The sequence below is a fragment of the Caretta caretta genome, chromosome 4, assembly GCF_965140235.1.
Source record: "Caretta caretta isolate rCarCar2 chromosome 4, rCarCar1.hap1, whole genome shotgun sequence".
Classification (NCBI taxonomy): domain Eukaryota; kingdom Metazoa; phylum Chordata; order Testudines; family Cheloniidae; genus Caretta; species Caretta caretta.
The window spans coordinates 91918049-91942379 of NC_134209.1; the positions used below are offsets into that span (position 1 = coordinate 91918049).

The 24331-nt window shown below is 40.5% G+C and overlaps 1 protein-coding gene across 1 annotated transcript in view; it reads right to left on the reverse strand.

The window, feature by feature from the left end:
* SORBS2 (sorbin and SH3 domain containing 2) overlaps positions 1-24111 on the reverse strand; it is a 405939-nt gene extending 381828 nt beyond the window's left edge. The window contains exon 1 of the mRNA XM_048847985.2: positions 23994-24111. The gene's annotated coding sequence lies outside the window, so the exon portion shown is untranslated. The remainder of the gene's footprint in view (positions 1-23993) is intronic.
* Between the last annotated feature and the right edge of the window lie 220 nt (positions 24112-24331).

Sequence of the window (24331 nt, forward strand, 5' to 3'; positions counted from 1 at the left end):
TACCTGCTACTATATTTTCCACTCCATGCATCTGATGAAGTGGGTTTTAGCCCACGAAAGCTTATGCCCAGATAAATTTGTTAGTCTCTAAGGTGGCACAAGGACTCCTTGTTGTTTTTGCTGATACAGACTAACCACTCTAAAACCTGTTACTTTCTGTATCCTCTTCTCTTCCTGCCCTCTGTGGTGGCTTGTGTTACTGCGCCTGACCAGACAGGTTTTTCCGAGCAGCTCATGCTGCCCTCCTGCCCAGAGGGTCTCCAATTAATGCACATTAAAAAATGTATGTGTTAATTGTGCTGTGCGTTAATTGCAGGTGTTAACAGCAGTTAATTGACAGCCGTAAGTTTAATGTATTTTCTGTATATTTATTTATTTATTTAGACAAAACTGCTTACAACCTAAGAAGTTCTGCTGACAATAAATGGAAGTGTTGCCTATCAGTTACACTGATGATTATGGGCAGGCTATATTACCCTTAGATCATAGTACTGTTTCCCTCTATTTTTATTGCACCATCCTAATTAATTCACATAGTTCTGTATTCTGGTTTTCAAAAATTCTGAACACACCGAACACCATCAAGCAAAAATGGAGCTCCTCTCTTTCTAAAGCCCTTCTTAAAAAAAAAAAAAAAAAAAACACACCACATAAAACATGAGTAGGCTAGATAAAAATCTGAATTTAAGCCAATTCCCACCATTCTGATGTTAGTTCAGGTCCTGTGTACTGGATAATTTAATGGAAGCCCGTAAAGATCAATTTACTGTAGCACAGAACATCTTCTGTCACTGAATCTGTGTAACTTCATTAGCATTGTGTCTTCGCTATACATTACACACTTATTTGGGGTGCAATTGGAGTCCAACACAGCACAATAGTGCTGAAAGAAATGTAGTATCTTCAGCCCAGGAGCTTTGTAACAGATCCTCCCTTGCTTAATTGTAGCAAAGAAAATAGATGCATACAACATACTGCCATTTCTACCTTTGATATAATCCATGGTGTCCGAAAGTAAAAGAACCATAGAAAATTGTTACAAAGTGGTGTGTGTACTACGACATTCTGTACTCAAGACAGCAAGCATGAAACATTTGAAACTCTAGAATTAGAGACAACCAGGTTAAAATTCAAGTTTGAATTACTGAGAACTGTTTAGATTATTAAAACTAAAAAATAAAATCTAATCAAAACGTTTTAATGATGAATTAGTATTCATTCACTTTTTCTGCTATTTCAGTTTGAACAATGAAAATAGATTGGAGAGTTGCATTTTGTTCCTAGCAAGTTTCTAATCATGATCACTGTTTTGCTTTAAACACATAGGCAAGCAATGCAGCATCCTGCCAAGCAAGTACTGCTCAGAAATATTATCCCTTTAAAAACAAATGGTTAAGTGAAATTCTTAAAAAAATAAAAAGGAGTACTTCTGGCACCTTAGAGATTAACAAATTTATTTGAGCATAAGCTTTCGTGAGCTACAGCTCACTTTATCGGATGAATGCAGTGGAAAATACAGTTGGGGGATTTTATATACACAGAGAACACGAAACAATGGGTGTTATTATACAGTTGAGTTCTACAAATGCTTGCATTCACAAAACTTAAGTCTACCTATTTTCGTGGCCCGCCTTATTTTAACCTCAGCACCACAATCATTAATGGATTTTATCCTCCTGCAACAACCTTGTGAAGTAGGGATGCATTCTCTCTATTTCACAAAGCGGGTATATTTGCATCATCAATTTTAGGACCAGAAGGGATGACTAGATCATAGGCCACCAGTGCTGCCCATCCATCACCTGCACACTAAACCACATAATCATAAAAGATTAGGGTTGGAAGAGCCCTCAGGAGGTCGCCTAGTCCAACCCCATACTCAAAGCAGGACCAACCCCACCTAAATCATCCCAGCCAGGGCTTTGTCAAGCTGGGCCTTAAAAACTTAGAAGGATGGAGATTCCACCACCTCCCTAGGTAACCCATTCCAGTGTTTCACCACTCTCCTAGTCGGATAGCTTTTCCTAATATCCAACCTAAACCTCCCCCACTGCAACTTGAGACCACTGCTTCTTGTTCTCTCATCTGCCACCACCGAGAACAGCCTAGATCCATCCTCTTTGGAACCTCCTTTCAGGTAGTTGAAGGCTGCTATAAAATCCTCCCTCACTCTTCTCTTCTGCAGACTAAATAATCCCAGTTCCCTCAGCCTCTCCTCATAATTCATGTACCCAGCCCCCTAATTATTTTCATTGCCCTCCGCTTGACTCTTTCTAATTTCTCCACACCCTTCTTCCAAAACTGGACACAGTACTCCAGATGAGGCCTCACCAATGCAGAATAGAAGGGAATGATCACATCCTTTGATCTGTTGGCAATGCTCCTACTAATGCAGCCCAATATGCCATCCTAAGTGCAAGATTCTGCACTTGTCCTTGTTGAACCTCATCAGATTTCTTTTGGCTCAATCCTCCAATTTGTCTAGGTCACTCTGGACCCTATCCCTACCCTCCAGCATATCTACCTTCCCCGCCACCCCCCAGCTTAGTATCATCCACAAACTTGCTGGGGGTGAAATCCATCCCATCATCCAGATCATTAATGAAGATGTTGAACAAAACCGGTCCCAGGACCGACCCCTGGGGCACTCCACTTGACACCGTCTGCCAACTAGACATGGAGCCGTTGATCACTACCCATTGAGCCCGACAATCTAGCCAGCTTTCTATCCATCTCATAGTCCATTAATCCAATCCATACTTTTTTAACTTGCTGGCAAGAATACTGTGGGAGACCATATCCAAAGCTTTGCTAAAGTCAAGATATATCATATCCACTGCTTTCTCTATATCCACAGAGCCAGTTATTTCATCATAGAAGGCAATCAGGTTGGTCAGGTATGACTTGCCCTTGGTGAATCCATGTTGACTGTTCCTGATCACCTTCCTTTCCCCCAAGTGTTTCAAAATGTATTCCTTGAGGACCTGCTCCATGATTTTTCCAGGGACTGAGGTGAGTCTGACCCATCTGTAGTTCCGCGGATTCTCCTTCTTCCCTTTTTTAAATCCAGTAACCAAACTGAGACCAAATATTACAGCTCACAGGAGACTAGATTTATGTTCCACAGAGAGAGAATAAGAGGGATTGAGGCAATGACATGGAAATGTTTAAGTGAGATATACTCAGATAATCCAGGCAAGTGACTTGCACCCACATGATTAACAAAGGTCACACAGGCACGCTGTAGCTGAGCAGGAACTGAACCTAAGGCTTCTGACAGGTTTCAGAGTAGCAGCCGTGTTAGTCTGTATTTGCGAAAAGAAAAGGAGTACTTGTGGCACCTTAGAGACTAACAAATTTATTTGAGCATAAACTTGTGTGAGCTACAGCTCACTTCATCGGATGCATTCAGTGGAAAATACAGTGGGGAGATTTATATACATAGAGAACATGCAACAATGGGTGTTACCATACACACTGTAATGAGAGTGATCATTAAGGTGAGCTATTATCAGCAGGAGAGCGGATGGGTCATTACACAAAGTAAAACTATTTCCCCATGTTTATTTCCCCCCACATCCCCCACTGTTCCTCAGACATTCTTGTCAACTGCTGGAAATGGCCCACCTTGATTATCACTACAAAAGGTTCCCCCTCCCCCCCATCATCTCCTGCTGGTAATAGCTCACCTTAAGTGATCACTCTCGTTACAGTGTGTATGTACATTGTTTCATGTTCTCTAGGTATATAAATCTCCCCACTGTATTTTCCACCGAATGCATCCGATGAAGTGAGCTGTAGCTCACGAAATCTTATGCTCAAATAAATTTGTTAGTCTCTAAAGGTGCCACAAGTACTGCTTTTCTTAAGGCTTCTGAATTCCTCTTCAGTGCTCTTCTTTCCTTCCTCAATTGATTTTAGTATCCTTTAAATACAGAGCCCCCAAATAGCATGTTTATTCAATTAAAATATAAACATCCTAATCTTATTTCACTGAATGTGTTACACACATTTTTAAGAATGTGCGTCTTTGATATTTGTTTATAATTTGTTTGCTTTAAATAGTGGCCTATAAATTCTGGATAAGGAGAAAAATGCATGCAATAGGAAATACAGGGATGTGGAGAATGTAAATGAATGGCTTTAAATAGCACCAAGTATTTTTGTTGCATTTTGTTTTTAATTTGCTGGCCAGAAGAATTTTTAGCTTTTCTTTCTTTACTGTATCCTGAAGTAATCCTGAAATATGCAAGTCATACCCTGGGGCAAGGCAAAAGGGCTGGTTAAAAGGCTTAGAAATCTTAAAGGGTGTTTTGAGCTTATTAAATGGGTTTCTGTGTTCTATCTGAAGAGTAAGGAAATTAAGAGAGATTAATTAATAAAATAAGCAGCATATTATGTCACTTAGAGAGGTTTGGGGTAAGTGCAGAGATCTATGTATTTTTTTTAAGTTACCTTGTTCTGTTTTTTCTTTTGCTTTGTTTGAGTTAACTTGTTTACTTATGCAACAATACGGCCAATGAGATAGGAAGCTATTACCCTGAAGTTAAGGTGTTGCCTGAAGTTAAGGTGGAAGTTACACCTCTGAAGGTAGCGTGAACTTTGACTTTAGCACTGTGGTCTTTTGAGAAATATAGTTTAATAGCTTGGCACCCATTTTGTTTCAGACATCACTTGTCATTACACATAATGTCATTTTAAATAAGATTTTCATAAAATTAATGAGTTGTACTGTAAACGAGCAATCGCATCATTTAAAAAGTAGTATAATTATACAGTAATGGTACATTGTTGCATATCATAGCAATATTCCAGGAACTATGGCTATTGTTGTAGAATATTCATTTAATGTTTTTAACAAGGAATTTGTTCACAACAAGCCTTCAGACCAGCCTCTGGAATATCGCTTGGGTGCCATTTTGTCCATACTCTAAACACTGCAGCGGCACAGCACTGCACTTACGCCACTGTAGTGCTTCAGCGTAGACACAACATACGCTGACGGGAGGAGTTCTCCCATCAGCATTGGTAATCCACCTCCCAAAGAGAAAGTAGCTACGGTGACAGAAGAATTCTTCTGTTGACCAATCACTGTCTATACTGTGGGTCAGGTCGGCTTAACTACATCATGGATTTTTCATACTCCTGAGCAATGTAGCTGGATTGACCTAACTTTTTAGTGTAGACCAGGCCCAAGATGCCTTCTCTCTTTTATTATGTGCCTGGATTATAATACACATGTTTACTCTTGTGTGTGGCCTAATGGAAGGAGCACCGGATTGGCACTCAGGAGATGTGGGTTCTACTCCTGCCTCTGGCCTACTGGGTGATCTCAGGCAAGTTGCTGCCCCTCTGTGTGTTGTACCAATAAAATAAAAACCAGCAGGATCTTATTAAAGGGAAAAAGGCAAAATACCACATTTATTGTGAATATAGAAAGAATCATAGTAAGCAGTTAGTTATAGCTATAACATTCCATTCAATCTCATATTTATTCACACATTCATTCATACAAACACACACACACACACATACACACAGGTTCTGCAAGGTTGTTATCATAGTTACCAGCCTTAGAGTTGCTCATGCCAAGCCACTGGCCAGGTGGCCTGGACATGAGGAGGGAGCAGGGCCTTGTCAGATGCTCATCTGATGCTCCTGGAAGTTGGTTTGCAGAATCAGACCCCCCAAAGTTCTCACTTTTTAGAGTCTATTTTTTATAGGAATTTCTTCCTATGCCAGTCTATGGGAATTGCTTCATCATGCTGTTGCTGAATCAATCAGCAGATAGCACATTCCTGACGGCTCCAAGATGTTATCTTGTTCTTTGGTTCTCCCATTCTTGAGGCTGTTGGGTGGATTCCAGTCTGCCCTCCGGGGGTCCTCTGGTTATTTCCACTTGACGCCTTCTTCAGCCGATGGACACTGGATTCTTAGGCTGGCACCTCCCTGATCATTCAGTTATTATCCACACCAAGCATCCATCCACATACATCCTCTATCTCTATTTTAATCACAATTGTTAATACAACAAAAGGGTGGGGAGTCTCTGGGTGTTGTTTCTGTTGTTAGAGTATTGCTTTGAGTCTCTCTCTCTGTGAATTGCTTTGAGAACAGACTCTGTCTTAGAATGTACTAACACAATTAGCAGCTTGCAAGTTTCACACATAGAGGGAGAGAAACAGTACCAAAAACCAAGAGACTTCTTAATTAGTAATACCCTGGAATTTAAACTCTGGGGAATCAAACTCATTTGTGATTTTAATACAGAACTTCTTTAATATGATCCAACATGTGCCTCAATTTCCCCATATTTAGAAGGAAGGAAGGATCTATTTTAAAGTGTTTTGAGATCTACTGAGGAAAGCATTAGAAGAGCTAGGTAGTATTTTGTTCAACTGATTACAGAATAAAAAGGAGTATAATTTCTGGGCCTTAAACCTGCAGGGGTCACACTAGTAGAGTCCAGTATAGGACTGTGCCCTTAGAACGTGATAGCTTGAAATTGTTTATAGTAACATTTTTATGAGCTGCGTAGATTTTAGCTATAATATTGTAATTTTTTTTTTGTTAAGTTACACAAAAAACTTTAGTTACACAAAACTTTTGGCAAAGAATGCCACAATTAAAGACTGTCAACATCAGCATGACAGAGCCCTATTTTCAAGATTTTATAGCTCCTATGTAAACACAGGCAGAAGTAGATCTTGGCATGCATTTGTATGTCATACTGGCTAGTGCTACCAGAAGCCACATTTCTATGGAAAAGGATTAGAAGAGAATGTATAGTGACTATCCAGATAGCTATACATTGTATAGTATATGTATAGGTGTGTATGTGAAGCAGAATGCAACATTTTATATCACTTCTAGTGTGTGCAAAAATATATTAAAATGCAAAAAATCTTGGCCAACAAACATTTTGATGGAGCTTAACAAAGAAGGCAGCATGATACCACTGAACCTGGAGATGCTCATCTCTATTTTTGTCACAATGGATTGTTAATTGTTCCATCTGAAGATTAGTCATCTTCTTTCCTCCCAGCATCCTTCTCATACATTGGATCCAGCCATTAATAACATTCACCAATTTCTTCTGGAGAGGCTGGATTTTCAGACCAAAACTATGTGCTTGGTTATCATAGTACAGATACCATGGTAGCAGCCGAGTCCTATAAATACCTAATATAACCAAGCAAAATTATTATTAGTGTTTCTTTACTTCTATACATTGAGAGCCTCAGTAGTCACTCTCACGTCTCTCAGAGGGGTAGCCGTGTTAGTCTGTATCAGTAAAAACAACAAGCATCTATAATGAATCATCTGATGAAGTGGGTTAAATCCCATGAAAGCTGATGCCCAAATACATTTGTTAGTCTCTAAAGGTGCCACAAGGACTCCTCATTGTTCTCATACATCTGGCTCTCTCCTTAATCTGGATCCATAAAAATAATGCATTGATTAGTGGACTGAATCCCATATGAATGTCAGGAACTCTCATACCTCGCTTGATATTTTTCTAGTGCATTAAGGTAACAGCAAATAAACTTTTCTAGTTTCTTAAAAAGACTTTGTTGATCCTTTCCCTTAGAACCATGTATACAAGGTGTTATGCTACATTATCTTTTAAGACCACATACACAGGACAGATACATTTTTAATTGTCCAAACAAAGTAATATCAATTCGACCCGATATCCTGGAACCAGCAGCAGCTGATTCACTTCCTAACAAAATAAAACTATTTAAGACAATGCAAGTTTATAGAAGGTAGAGCTTTTTACAAGAAGCATAATAAACATTTTGCTTGAAACACGTGTAGTTTTTGGCTTGTCTGCCAGAGTCCAAATAATTGTGAACTACTATTAACTTACCAATTCTTAACAAAATCAGTCAATGAGAATGCTATTGATTTGACATTTCGCTGTTTGGATGAACCATCTAGCCTTCCCTCCCTGAAAACAGAACTGTACCCTTTAAATTTATATAATTTTTAAAAGAAAATTCCACACTTATGTGAAGAAAATAGAATTACATGTTGCAGATACTAAGAAACGGATGACAGATATAGCATTGTAATGAAAGAACTGCAGATTTTGGAGAGAAAAAGGTAAAATATACTGTATGTATCTATAAATAGATTAATTTCAATAGCTGTACTAACCATATCTATAGTTGCTTCTTTTGTATTACTATTGATTTGTGTTGCAATGGTGGTCACAGGCCCGAAACTGGATTGGGGCATTTTACAAATATACAGATATAGATTCCAAGGCCAGAAGGAACGGTCTAAATTCTTCAGGTGAGGGACTACTGTGATCCTCTAGTCTGACATCCTGAACAAGTGTAACAAATAAGAGGGAAAGGGGGGACGGAGCACAGAGAAATAAGACCATATGGGCACACAGGTTAGTTAGGTGCAGTTATTTAATTGCAATGGCACCCACATTGTAGTAGACACTTTCCAGACACTTAAGGACAGTCCGTTCTCCAGGATGCTAATTCCTCCATAATGATTAATTGTTAATGGTTCCCGCTCAGGAATCACAAATTTTAGGCAAAATAAGATAGATTAATGAAGCATGGCAGATTGCTGTATAGAAACATTACTGGTGCTCATCATCAAAATATTGCCTCAAAGACTCCCCGATTCAAATGGCCTTCATTGTGCCCTGCCCTGGTATCAGGCTGCTTAAAGTCAGCAACCAGGTGATCTGCCTCGGTGAAAACTTTTTATCCTTAGCCTTGCAAAGATTATGGAGCATACTCCAGGATGCCATGACCATGGAAATGTTTTCCTTATTTAGATCTACCCTGCCATTGTGCTCTTAATTTGTCAAACGCAAATTCCACAATCATTCTGCACCTGCTCAGCCTATTGTTGAAGTGCTCCTTGCCACTATCCAGGTTTCCTGTGTAAGGCTTCATGAGCCATGGGAGTAAGGGATACGCTGGGTCTCCCAGGATTGATGTGGGCATTTCGACATCCTCCATTGATCTTCTGGTCTGGAAAAAAAGTCCCTGCTTACAGTTTTCTTTACAGGCCAATGTTCCTTAAGATGTGTGCATCATACATCTTCCAGGACCACCCCATGTTGATGTCAGTGAAACACCTGTGGTGATCCACAAGCACCTGCAATACCATAGAGAAGTACCCCTTTCTATTGATGTACTCTGTCACAAGGTGGTCCAGGACCAACATTGGAATATGCGTTCCATTTATTGCCCTGCTGCAGTTAAGGAATCCCATTTCTGCAAAGCCATGCACTATTTCATGCACATTTCCAAGAGTCACAGTCCTTCATAGCAGGATGTGATTAGTGGCGCTGCACACTTGTATTCAGGCAGCCCCCATGATCTACTTCCCGACTTCAAACTGATTTGTGGCTGAATGGTAGCAGTCTGGAGTTGCCAGCTTCTGCGCTGCAATCGCCACATGCTTCTCCACTGAGAAGGCTGCTCTCATTTTGGTGTCCTTGTGCCACAGTCCTGGGGCAAGCTCTGCATACAGTTCCACGAAGGTGGCTTTGGGCATCTGGAAATTTGGTAACCACTGCTTGTCATCTCAGACCTGTATGGCAATGTGATCCCACCACTCAGTGCTTGTTTCCTGAGCCCAAAAGCGATGGTCCACCATGTGCAGCTGCTCTGTGAATGCCCAAGGTAATCGGGTTTTGTTTATTTCCATGGCAAGCACGTCAGGCAGCTCTGATTCCTGTTCAGCTGGGAGCTCATGATATATTGCATGATCAAATATTTCACACAGAGATGGCAGGCGCACAGTGAACAGGGACTGTTAAGACCATGGAATGCTGGGACAGAAAATAATGCACCATTGGACATTGAGCCCGCACCCATGATGCCCTGTGAACCATTCTACCCTCCCACAAGGCCTAGCTGCAGTAGATGGCAAGTAGCACCGTGGGATAGCTACCCACAGTGCGCTGCTCTCACTGTCAATACTAGAACACCAAGTGTGGACGCGCCCTGACAGAGGGAGTGTAGTGTGAACATGCAATAGTAATATTATGGTGCCTTTTGATCGTCTACATACATTTTGTCAACAAAACTCTATAGCATCTACATATCATTACTCATTACAAACCTCTATTCCTGAAGATTTATAGCTGAGCAACAAATCTTTGTTTCAGACAAACTTGGAATCAGAAAAGTTGGTAGGGGGAGAGAAAACCTTTTGTAGTGGTAAACACCCATTTTTTCATGCTTTGTGTGTATAAAAAGGTCTTCTATAGTTTCCACAGTATGCATCCGATGAAGTGAGCTGTAGCTCATGAAAGCTTATGCACAGATAAATTGGTTTGTCTCTAAGGTGCCACAAGTACTCTTTTTCTTTTTGCGAATACAGACTGTATTCTGTATACAGCAAGAGTTCATCCCAGTCTGTTAGTCTCTAAGGTGCTACAAGTACTCCTTTTCTTTCAATCAGTAAAAATGAGGCTATTACTTATCTACCTATCAGAAGTCGTAAGAAAGCAGCGTATAAGTTTGATTGACTATAGAGAGGGAAACAAACTGTTAAGAGAACTACCTTACCAATGAAGTATTTTTCTGTAATTGCTCAGTATTACAATAACTATTGCTGCACTGCATAATAGACATGCAGATTAAAAAAGTAAAAAAAAAAAAAAAGCCAAAATTTATTTTTATTGAAAGAAGTTCATGCTACTGGGCCATACTGCAGTCAACAAAAAGTCAACATTCATCTGTTTTCACCATTCTTGTGCACATGCTTCATATTTTCAGATAGGGTATGTGACTGAATTCCCCCTCTACCATATATCCTACACAGCCCTAGCTACTTTATTTTATTCTTCTTCATATATTCATGAAGTCTAATGAAGGTCTCTTTACTGGACCCATGCTTCATCTCCAATTGCAGTCATATTATAAACCAATGAATATGTATTTCCAATGTAAGACATTAAAAAGGTGTTCAGTTCCAAAAGTAAGCTTGTTTCTTTAAAAATACCTTATTTTACTGATGTCAGTTCAAAGTTGTTGTTGAAGAAAAGCAAATCATTTACAGAATAATATAGCCATCTCCTAATGCAGAGTCCCCACAACTTGGGCAGGTTTGTTACCCTCTTCCCTTTCAGGGATATTGTATTTAGAGCAACATCAATCAAGGTCCTAGTCCTATAAACATGTAAGACATCTTGTATATAAAAAACAGACCCATTGACTTCAGTGTCACAACTGTTCATGTGAATAAAAGTTGAAAGGATTGTTGGTGAAAACAATAAGCTTATCTAAATTGTACAAGATGAACAGAAAGTTGAGCTGTCACAGAACTACTCCATTCTAAAACTCAGGATATCAAGTGACACTCACCCAATAAAACACTAAGTCAGAAACATTACATCATCTGAAGAAGTTAATTGGCTCACCATTCCCTGATGACATGATGGTGTTTGTCAGATTCCAAAAGACTAAACTTGAGCACATTCGACCTATACCATAGGTTTTTGGTGTCAACCATTCCCAAAAGTCCAGTCAGCAAACTAATATATGTGCTAACACTAACAACATTGGGAATCTTCACTGGATGCTATGAAAACTACACTTGTAGAGCTTCCAGATAAGCCATTACTGTACAGTTGTTTAAGCCCTTGGGAGTAAAGCTGGGCAAACTACTTGCAGCAAACTAGTCTGAATTTAGTATTTTTTTCTGTTTACAACTTGTTCCAATATATAGAATTTTTTATTTGTTCATGTTTAGTGATCAAGATTATATGGATTGCATATAGGCTTTAAGTATTGCTTCTAGCTTTCAATATTTTTACTTTGAAATTCAAGCTCTTTTGAATGGAAACAGCCCCTCACATAGTATGTTTCTTTTCCAGAACTGATTGGAAACCTCATTAGGCAAGAGTAAAACCAGAGGGAGTACTCTGGAAGTCAAAATATACTTTCCAGGACTATTCTGTAATATTTGCTTAAATTTTGCTTTCGGGGAGACCAAAATAAATCTTGTGAAATTTGAACAAGTTCACAGATAGCTGGGAAAGATTTTCAGTTCTATCAGTTTATTCAATGAATTTATTCACCTTTTATGTTCATAAATTGTGTGATCAGATTTCAGTTTACAAGTTTATTACCTGAAATTATTCAGGTGTTTTGAATAGCTAAATGTCTTCTCAATAATTGCTTGTGAAGTAGTCTCTAACGGTTGCTTTGAGTATCAAAATGTTAGTCCAGCTTCACAATTGGCAATCTAAGTCACATGATATTGAGTCTCCTTCCTGATTGGATAACAAACTTTTGTAAGCAGAAGGAAGGGTTTCATGAATCACAAAAAACACTAATGCAAACATTTGTAGGAGCATGTGTCACCTGTCCGAATTTCAGATGATATTTTTCTACTTTAATACAACTATCATGTCTGTTCATACAGAAGAAACTTGGAGCCATCTTTACAACTGCAGATGAACACAGGCTGACTACTGTGGTAAAGAGAAGCACTTACTCAGCCTGATCAATGTGCTACTTTACACAGTTTTTCAGAATTTATTTATATTATGGTACCACACACAGGCCCAGAAGTAGATCAGGGGCCCTAGTTTTACAAAATATTTACAAATACAGAGGTAGATGTGAAACACTTTTTCTGTTTCAAATCTCTGGATTGTTTCACAAGAACAAACATCCTAATTTAAATTCTCTTCCTTCCTTCATGAACTTTTTTTGTGTGGGGGGGGGGAGGGAGGGAGAAGGATACTGTTTATTTTCACCCCCTCAGTCAAAACCCCCTCACCTTTTGTACTTCTATCATTTGTTGGGTGAGCAATAGAGACTTCATATCTATTTGTTTCACCATAGCAGAGAGTGGGCAGACCACAAGATACTGAAAAACAATTATTAAATTGGATTAATTACTTACACATCTTTAATGTGTGCCAAGACTTAGCCTAAGGAAGGTTCTTTTCATCCTCCCATGTAACTACTTCAAAAGTATGTCAAGATGAAGAAGGCATAGCTGTTCTTTAAGTTCTTGAAATATGCCTGCATTATATATGTAGTATTACAGAAATGGTGGAGGATACCATCATCCCATCTGTTACTAGAAAGACGGTAATGTATGGACCTGAAGAAGCATTATGAAGCGTAAATATACTTACTTAGTATCATACTACGGCACCATTACCTCCACCACCAGTCACATGTGGCGAGTACACTACACACAAAAGTGGGTTGTTTCCAAGCAGGAATAAGATCAAAAACTAGCCACTCTGCATATCATGTCTTGTGTTTCCAGAGGAGTGAGGCAGCAAAACTGGTTCTATACAGAGGGAAGGGGGAGAACTTAAAATCCAAAAGTCTCCACATTCTATCTTTCTACTTGAAAAAGGTTATGGTCCATTATCTTCATTCTAAAGTTTCCAAAATACAGTACATCTTACACAGTACTTTTTATGCTTTATCATCCTACATGACTGGATTTATATGCAAACTAGAATATTCAAAACCATTTAAAATGTGCTTGCATTGATATGTCTCAATTAGCAACCACAGAGTTAAGGGTTTGTTTGAAAGAAGGTCAGGATGGTAAGACACCTCACTGCAACCACAAGAAAACCAAATAAGCTACTTGTACGGTGGATGAAAAGAAAAATGGGCCTATAAAAAAACCACTACTACTCAGTCCCTCTCCTCCCCATTCTCTTCTCTTAGTTCTACTTGGGAACCGACCTGGGAGAACTAGAGGTGAAGTAAATCTAGATTTTTATGGCTGGAGTCTCCATCACTTGACGACTTAAAATTGAGAGTGAATAGCTGTCTAAGTGATGTGTCCTTGCTCAAACAGACCTTTACTGGAACAGGGACTTAGTCTCCCACATCCCAGGTGAGGACCCTTTACTACTGAAATACAGAATCCCTCTTTTTTGGCACAATTAAATATTTATTTAACACAAAGTAGAACAGCTTTAAACAGCAGAAAGACAAACACCCACCCTAAAATTCCCCACATCCCAGTGGTCGGGGTGGTGGCCTGGGAAATGGGAGATCCTGGGTTCAGCTTCCTGCTCCACATGAGGCAGTGGGAATTCAAAAGTGAGTGTCCCGCATCCTGGGTGAATGCTCTAACCGTTAGGCTATTAGATAAATGTGGGGAAATTCCTCCAGATATGCTGTGCGTGTGGCCTGATCTGGTAGAAATGAACCCATCCAAAAAAATATATATACTTTTTTTTGCTGACTGCCCGTCTGTAGCAAGCTTTCTTCAGGTCCATCTTTGCTCCCTGGCAGAGCAAGGGAGAAGGTGTAGCGGGATTCTTCATCACATCATTCCCTTGTAGCATGTGGGGGTGAAGAGGAACCTGACACTATTATCTCCAGGGGAGTGACTAGCCTGCTGCCGTTGCTCCCTCAGAATCTCTCAGACTGCTGTTTGGGTCTACGTTTTAGAGCGTACTAACAGGTGCTCTGCCCTGCAGTACAGACAGAAAGACAAAGGTCCCTCCTTACCCAGCAGCTTGCAGTCAACATTTGCTATTGCTCTCCTACTACCTGATCCAAAGCTCAGTGAAGTCAGTGGGAGTCTATCCATTGACACCAATGGGCTTTTGATTGGAGCCCTGCTCTCTTGCTCCCTGAGTCCTTCTAGGACTCAGCTCCACTGCTCTTGTTGTACTGAAACATTCCTAATTCTTATGTGATCTTGTTGAAATTAATAGGCTAATTCCCCCCAAAAAAGCTTTCTTCAAGAAAATGAAGTCTTAGATGTAGTGTTAAGATTGGGAAGTATTAGGGAAAAGACATTTTAGAAGATTATGTATGGTTTGACTTTTTACTAAAGCAGGGAAAATTCACATACAAAAAAACAAAAACAAAAAAACAAAAGCCTTACCTAAAACCATCTTAACTAGCTTATAACTGAAATTTGTTAACAAGAAAGCTGCTATTATTTCACTTGTAAGAAAATAAAAAAAGCCTACTTTAGGGTAAACTAGTAACCATGGCAACATTCTACTACCTCCCCTGCATAGTGGGCACAGATATACAACAGTTCTATGAAAATTATCCACAAATATCCTAGGGCCTAAGGTTTCTATTAAATGCCAGGGTTGGTCTAAAACAGGGGTGGGCAAACTATTTGGCTCGAGGGCCACATCGGGGTTGCGAAACTGTATGGAGGGCCGGGTAGGGAAGGCTGTGCCTCCCCAAACAGCCTGGCCCCTGCCCCCTATCTGCCCCCTCCCACTTCCTGCGCCCCGACCGCCCCCCTCAGAACCCCTGACCCATCCAACACCCCTGCTCCTGGTCCCCTAACCGTCCCCTCCCAGGACCCCACCCCCTATCCAACTCCCCCTGCTCCCTGTCCCCTGACCGCATCCCCGCCCAGAACCTCCGCCCCATCCAACTCCCCTACTCCCTTACCATGCTGCTCAGAGCAGCAGGAGCTTGCAGCCCGCCAGAGCCAGTCACACTGCCCGGGAGGAGCGGCAGGCCAGAGCACTGGCAGTGCTGTGGGGGAGGGGCTGGGGGCTAGCCTCCCCAGCCGGGAGCTCAGGGGCCGGGCAGGACGGTCCTGCTGGCCGGATGTGGCCTGCGGGCTGTAGTTTGCCCACCTGTGGTCTAAAAGTATGCCTCCTAACTTTCTCTTTGGATACAGTATAAGAGTAACTGTCCTGCTGAGAACATTCAGTCTGAAAAGTTCAAATCACTTTAAGGATTGCATCAGGTTTAAAGCCAGAGGCCCAATCCAATACCCACTGAAGTCAATGAAAAGATCCCCATTCACTCTAAGGGGCATGTGATTAAAAAAAGGTTCTTAATTGCTAAGCTGAAAGATAATCTACAAAAGTTTTGCTAAGATTTGTAAACTTTTTGTAGGATTCCAAAAAGGAGAAAAGAGCTACTATGGCCCACTGGATAAGGCACCAGTCTGGGATTCAGAAGGCCTGGATTCAATTCCTTGCTCCACCACGGACTTCCTCTGGGACCTTGTGCAAGTTACTTAGTGTGTCTGTGCCTCAGTTCACCATCTGTAAAATGGGGATAACAGCACTTGTTTCTCTCATAGGGGTGTTGGGAGGATAAATACATTAAAGATTGAGAGAGATTCAGATATCATTGGTGCTACATACACACACACACACACCCTTAAGTGCTATTTAGTGCATGATTCAAGATGTAACTAGTACAGTAAAACCTCAGTTATTAACAACTCAGGAACTGAGGTGGGTTGCAACTCTGAACAAAACATTATGGCTGTTCTTTCAACAGTTTACAACTGAACATTGACTTCATACAGCTTTGAGACTTTACTATGCAGAAGAAAAATGCTTTTAACCATCTTTTAGATGAAACTAGCAAAGAAACAGTTTCCTTACTGTGTCAAATCTTTCTTAAAAACTTTCATGCTTTTAGCAATTTACATTTAACACAGTACTGTATTTGCTCCTCCTTCCCACGTTCCACCCCCACCCCAATCTCAGCTGCTCCCTGATTGCATACTTCTGGTTCCAGCAGAATACGGACCCTGGACTTCAGAAAAGCACACTGACGACTCCCTCAGGGAACTGATGGGTAGGATCCCCTGGGAGAACATCATGAGGGGGAAAGGAATCCAGGAGAGCTGGCTGTATTTTAAAGAACCCTATTGAGGTTGCAGGAACAAACCATCCCGATGTGTAGAAAGAATAGTGAATATAGCAGGTGACCAGCTTGGCTTAACAGTGAAATCCTTGCTGATCTTAAACACAAAAAAGAAGAAGAGGCTTACAAGAAGTGGAAGCTTGGACAAATGATCAGGGAGGAGTATAAAAATATTTCTCAGGCATGCAGGAGTGAAATCAGGAAGGCCAAATCACACTTGGAGTTGCAGCTAGCAATGGATGTTAAGAGTATCAAGAAAGGTTTCTACAGGCATGTTAGCAACAAGAAGGTGGTCAAGGAAAGTGAGGGCCCCTTACTGAATTGGGGAGGCAACCTAGTGACAGAGGATGTGGAAAAAGATAAACGTACTCAAAGCTTTTTTTGCCCCCGTCTTCACGAACAAGGTCAGCTCCCAGACTACTGCACTGGGCAGCACAGTATGAGGAGGAGGTGACCAGCCCTCTGTGGAGAAAGAAGTGGTTCAGGACTATTTAGAAAAGCTGGACAAGTTCATGGGGCCGGATGCACTGTATCTGAGGGTGCTAAAGGAGTTGGTAGATGTGATTGTAGAGTCATTGGCCATTATCTTTGAAAACTCATGGCGATTGAGGGAGGTCCTGGATGACTGGAAAAAGGCAAATGTAGTGCCCATCTTTAAAAAAGGAAAGGACGAGGATCTGGGGAACTACAGGCCAGTCAGCCTCAACTCAGTCCCTGGAAAAAGTCATGAAGCAGGTCCTCAAGGAATCAATTTTGAAGCACTTAGAGGAGAGGAAAGTGATCAGGAACAGTCAGCATGGATTCACCAAGGGCAAGTCATGCCTGACTAACCTAATTGCCTTCTATGATGAGATAACTGGCTCTGTGGATGAGGGGAAAGCAGTGGATGTGTTATTCCTTTACTTTAGCAAAGCTTTTGATATGGTCTCCCACAGTATTCTTACCAGCAAGTTAAAGAAGTATGGGCTGGATGAATGGACTATAAGGTGGATAGAAAGCTGGCTAGATCATCAGGCTCAACAGGTAGTAATCAATGGCTCCATGTCTAGTTGGCAGCCAGTATCAAGCTGAGTGCCCCAAGGGTCGGTTCTGGGGCCGGTTTTGTTGAATATCTTCATTAATGATCTCGAGGATGGCGTGGACTGCACCCTCAGCAAGTTTGCAGATGACACTAAACTGGGAGGCGTGGTAGATACGCTGGAAGGTAGGGATAGGATACAGAGGGACCTAGACAAATTAGAGGATTGGGCCAAAAGAAATCTGATGAGGTTCAACAAGGACAAGTGCAGAATCCTGCACTTAGGACGGAAGAATCCCATGCACTGCTACAGACTAGGGACTGAGTGGCTAGGCAGCAGTTCTGCAGAAAAGGACCTAGGGGTTGCAGGGGATGAGAAGCTGGACATGAGTCAACAGTGTGCCCTTGTTGCCAAGAAGGGTAATGGTATTTTGGGCTGTATAAGTAGGAGCATTGCCAGCAGATCGAGGGACATGATCATTCCCCTCTATTCTGCATTGGTGAGGCCTCATCTGGAGTACTGTGTCCAGTTTTGGGCCCCACACTATAAGAAGAGTGTGGAAAAATTGGAAAGAGTCCAGCAGAGGGCAATAAAAATTATTAGGGGGCGGGAGCACATGATTTATGAGGAGAGGCTGAGGGAGCTGGGATTATTTAGTCTGCAGAAGAGAAGAATGAGGGGGGATATGATAGCTGCTTTCAACTACCTGAAAGGGGGTTCCAAAGAGGATGAATCTAGACTGTTCTCAGTAGTAGCAGAGGACAGAACAAAGAGTAATGGTCTCAAGTTGCAGTGGGGGAGGTTTAGGTTGGAAGTTAGGAAAAACTTTTTCACTAGGAGGGTGGTGAAGCACTGGAATGGGTTATCTAGGGAGGTGGTGGAATCTCCATCCTTAGAGGTTTTTAAGGCCCGGCTTGACAAAGCCCTGGCTGGGATGGTTTAGTTGGGGATTGGTCCTGCTTTGAGCAGGGAGTTGAACTAGATGACCTCCTGAGGTCCCTTCGAACCCTGATATTCTATGATCTGGCTGACGGATCAGTTTGTAACTCTGGTGTTTGTAACTGAGGTTCTACTATACTTCTTAAATTAGACAGTTTAGGAAAGAAGTCTGAGGCAGATTTCTCAGGATCCCACACAGGGGTCTTCAAGCACTCCCATGCACAACCCCAGTGGATGGTTCATGCAGGGATAAAAGTCTGCACTTGAGAATCTTTTTGCAGGATCTAAGTAGATAGACAAAACAATACTGTACATGCAGGTAGTGGAGAGTCCTCAGAGGACAAATCCCAGAATGGTGCAGAGCTGTGGTTTCCTCCCACTACCCCACACAAAAATCACTGTGTTAACAAGAGGATAATGTTCCTGCTTCCATGAGAGATTTGAAAAATGAGAGGTTGTGGGCATGATGGATAAGTTCAGGGAGGATGTTGCAGGTATAATTGCCATATATTCATGCATCATTTAATTCAATAGTTTACAAAATCATTTTGCATTGCTTGGGGGATAGTCTAGATTACCCATTAGGTATTTTCTGTCTTTAATTTCCATAATTCTAGGTTATGTTTTCAAATAATTCCCCATAATAATGGCATCTCCTACTAGGCTTCTGCAGTTTCTTGTTGCCTACTTATGGCATTCTAATTGCCAGTCACAACTTCTTGTCATACCATTATTTTTATTGGACACTCAGTACAGCAAAACCATCAATTCCCTGTGTAAAAAGCCTGTTTCCCCTTTGTTAGGGTAAACTTGTAACCAAGGAAACATTCTAATACCTCTGTAATCGTTGGAGCCCTTCAGAACATTTATCATCTTATCCTTGTGTTTTTAGCTTCCCTGGCCTTTCTTCCTGAATCACTGTTACCTGTTTTGAAGCTGAGTCTGCACCCTGCAGACTGAGTACACTCTTATTTTAAGAGATGTTGGTGAGGATTCACACTGCTCTGAAGTTGTTATATCTGAGTGGAAAACCATGGCATCTGAACATCCAGCTGCTTTAAAAATAATATTATATCATACCACTGCCATTTTAATTAAAGAGAAAAATCACTCACTACAAAATGGCTGTTAAATGCTGGACAGTGGGGGCTAGATTCACAAAGGGGGATTTAGGTGCCTTTCTTAAGCTCCTGGGTTAGATTGTGCAAACCTTGACACAGCTGACACTTAACCCTGAAGGCACCTAATTCCCTACCAGCCTGTTTTCACTGGCTAAGTCCCCTAAATTTCTGCCAGTAAAGATGCACACAGCCACCTCAGTCCTGACACCACCAGGCAGTTTGATGCGGAGCGCATGACTATGCCTGACAGAATTTACAAAATAGGCATCCCCCCATCTCTCTCACCTGCAGGACTTCATGCAATAGATGTGCTCTGAGACTACCTTGAACTCACTATCTATAAAACTAAAAATTAGGACTGTTGATTAATTGCAGTTAACTCACACAAATAACTCCAAAAAATTAATCGCAATTTAAAAAAATTTATCATCATTAATCGCACTTTTAATTATGCTGTTAAATTTCGATTGGTATTCTATTGTTTATTAAATTTTTGGATGTTTGTCTACATTTTAAAATATATTGATTTAAACTACAACACAGAATAAAAGGTATACAGTGCTCACTTTATATTATTTTTATTACAAATATTTGCACTGTAAAAACGATAAAGAAATAGTATTTTTCAGTTCACCTCATACAAGTAGTGTAGTGCAATCTCTTTATCATGAAAGTGCAACTTACAAATGTAGGGGTTTTTTTTGTTACATAACTGCACTCAAAAACCAAACAATGTAAATCTTTAGAGCCTACCAGCCTACTCAGTCCTACTTCTTGTTCAGCCAATTGCTAAGACAAAAAAGCTTGTTTACATTTACGGGACATAATGGTGCCCACTTCTTATTTACAATGTCACCTGAAAGTGAGAACAGAGATTTTCATGGCACTTTTGTAGCTGGCATTACAAGGTATTTACATGTCAGATATGCTAAACATTCGTATGCCTCTTTGTGCTTCGGCCACCATTCTAGAAGACATGCTTCCATGCTGATGATGCTCATTTAAAAAAAAATGTGTTAATTAAATTTGTGACTGAACTCCTTGGGGGAGAATTGTATGCCCCTGCTCTGTTTTACCCGCATTCTGCCATGTGTTTCATGTCATAGCAATCTCGGATGATGACCCAGCACATGTTGTTCGTTTTAAGAACACTTTCACTGCAGATTTCACAGAACACAAAAAAAGGTACCAATGTGAGGTGAGGAAGAGATTACTGACGAGGAAACAGCAGGCCGGCAGTAGCAGGTGACATAGGTGTGAACAGGAAGAAAAAGGTGGCAGAGAAGAGTAGAATGGAGGGCAAGGAGAGGGCATCAAAGAACCTGTGAGTAAATGGGGAAGGATAGGTGTAGACCAAGTGGCCAATCCTGAGACGGGATGTTCCTTGTAAATTTCTTGAATTAAGCTATTGGTCCGTAGCCCTCATTAGAGTGGTGAGGGAACCAGAGCAATAAGCATGGAGCTTACAAAGTCCACAGAGACTTCATTTACTCCCTGTAAAGGATGGGCTGCACCTGTGAGTCTTGGAAATGCCAAAGGCAACACTATCTTGATACTCTGCAGCAGGGAATGTGGCACTTGCAAAGTCTGCAAAATACTTAGTAGAAATTTTAATATATAAAGGAGATTTTATTTCTTTTCGGGGCAATCTATGTATAAAATGCAGTTTTAAGTCAAGCTGTTAGTCAATTATGTAAAAAAATATTTTTCAAAAGTTACACATCACTATTTTCTCTAAAACACAAATAAAAACATCTTGTTTGATTAACAAACTGTCAAAATAATCTCATCTGGACTAGGTCTATGCAATGTAAGTGTCAGGCTGAAAAGACACATTTATTTAATGAAAGATGAGAGGGATGTCTAAATCAGAGTTACAGTGGAAACAGCCTTGCAACCAAGAGCCTAGTCCTACAAAAAAGGTGCTCAGCACTTCTTAGGAAATGCTCAGCACCTGCTAGGAATGGTCTCTAAATTAATGAGTGGCTACCCTGGCTCCATGACAATTGTTCTTGATTTAAATCCTCTAAATATGTATATATTATATGGGCCAAACTAGATCGCACATTACATTCTAACTGCATTGACAACATATTACACCATTCAGTTATAGTGAACTGGACAGGATTAATGTAAACCTCAAAACAAAGAGATCAACAGTTCTTTCAATTCATCCATCCTTTCTTCCAACCCAGAAAAGCTGGTTATGTGCTATTCCATTGACTAATTGGCAGTGTAAATTGAGAAAACTGCAGGAAACAGAAGTCTTACATGGATTAAAATAAGGTGCAATCTCTGCAATTTGACAATAAGATTGGAACTCAGATTTGCCCCCTATCACTGAATGCACTAGCAGTTGCTATATTACACCTGCTTTCCCCACCCACCAGCCTCAAGGTAGCAGATTTGTGTTGCCTCAGATGCATAGTTAATTATCAAATTAATTTATGTAGTCACATCACACTGTATTGATAACTCATTATGTAACTATATTGCATTTATTGTAATTAGACATGTAAGCATCTTAGATCTGTTCTCACAACATGAGTACTACTAAATGTTCAAACCCATTGTTAATCTCTGCTGATGGGTGCTGCAGATAAGAAAAAAAGTGGACACTGGCTACAGGAAATAAACACTCCATAAACACTCACATGCCTGGTCAAATACATTTCTTATGGATCTTTAATAAAGCTGGGCAAAAATTTTCAGACAAATAAGGAATTGCCAAAAAAAAAAAAAAGCAGTTTTGGCTCAACATAAGCATGGCCGTATTGGGTCACACCTATTGTCCATCCAGCCAGTATCCTGTTTCTGACAGTGACCAGTGCCAGATGCATGAGAGTGAATGAACAAAACAGGGAAGTTATCAAATGATTCATACCCTCTTGTCCAGCCCCAGCTTCTGGAAGTGTAGAGATTTAGGGACACCCAGAGCATGACACTGCATCTCTGACCACCTTGGCTAATAGCCATTGATGGACCTATCCTCCATGAATTTATCTAATTCTGTTTTGAATCCAGTTATACTTTTGGCCTTCACATCGCATGGTACTTCCTTATGTTGGTTTAAAATCTGGTACCTATTAAATTTCATTGTGTGATCTCTAGTACTTGCTTGATGTGAAGGAGTAAAAGATGACACTTCCTTTTAACTTTCACCACACCATATATGATTTTATAGACTTTAGATCCCCCATCTTAGAAAAAGAGATGACTAAACTGAATAATCCAAGTCTTTTCAATCTCTCCTCATGTGAAAGTTGTTCTATCCCCCTAAATAATTTGTTGCCCTTCCCTGTCTCATTTCCAATTCTAATGTATCTTTTCTAACCAAAATTTGCAAAAACAGGTTGAATACTGTGAATATCTTCAGCCAAGAAAGGTTAAAAAAATAGTCAAAAAACACAAATGAAAAAGATTTCAGGTTGAACAGAAGCATCTCGTTTGACTCAAAGTGAAAGGCAATGTTTGACCCAAACAATTCCCCCCCCCCCCGCCCGGTTTTTAGTTTCAGCAAGAATAACTGAAAGACTTCCATCATCGGTCAATCCAAATCTTTTTTCTCCAGTTCGGTCAACAAACTGATCTATTATTTGTTTCCTCAGCCCAAGTCTTCAGTTACTGTGTTTGATACTGAAATATCCTGTCATTTGTCCTAGAAGCCAACAAAAAAGTATTCCCCAATATGCTGATGGCTGCTTGCTCATTACAGCATTGGATGATAAGTAAGGCATTACAATTCTTGTTCACAATAGTAATATTGGCGTACAGGGCACAATGAAAACAGCCCCTTTTTATAAAGCTGCTGCATGTATTGGTGTAAAGCATTATATGCTCCTTAGCCTTTAGTCTGCAGTTTGCAATCCTTCCTCTCAGAGTTCCTTTAGGTTCACATATGTTGCATGTATCCGTTCTGACGCGTGCTACGCTGTGTTATAGGTGTTGCTTTCTTTCTTACTTTGTTCAGATTTAAACAGATGCCATCGATCTCTCATACAGCTGCACACAAAACCAAGTTATAATGGGGACGGCAGCAGCAACAAAAGACCATGGTGATAAACCAGCTTGTTTTATCTGCAAATGGCTAATAGATTATAATAGCAAATGTTAACAGCAGAAATGTACTACAGTTCTACAATCTTATTTATAGTTTAGACATTTTAAAAACTGATAATTAGGCTAAGACTAGGATAAAATTCATTTAGTCTCACGCATCAGCACTCTATTAATCCCTGTAATTCTGCAACCTTGAATGAAACAGACTCAAAACAAACAATGAAAGGAACAGATACCTTGAAAAGAGAACATTCCAGCACAGAAATGTTGCAGTCGGCTTGTCAGATGCTGTATCATGTAATGAGTTACATGGCATGTGCTTATACCCTGGCAATGCTGCCCCTTCTGAGCAATCTGATCTGCAGGGCAGTGTTTGCCAGTACTTGAGGCATTTACAATATGTATGTTGTATTCATGCACAATAAGGAAGCATAATCAGTGCACTCTACCATTTGTCTGGAGGCACCAGATTTTAGAGCTATCTGAGTCTGATTGGCTGGCTGCTGGGCTCACTGTACTTCTCTTGCCTTAGGCTGTTTTCAATATGTTTCTCAGGGGATACTTACAGAGAATT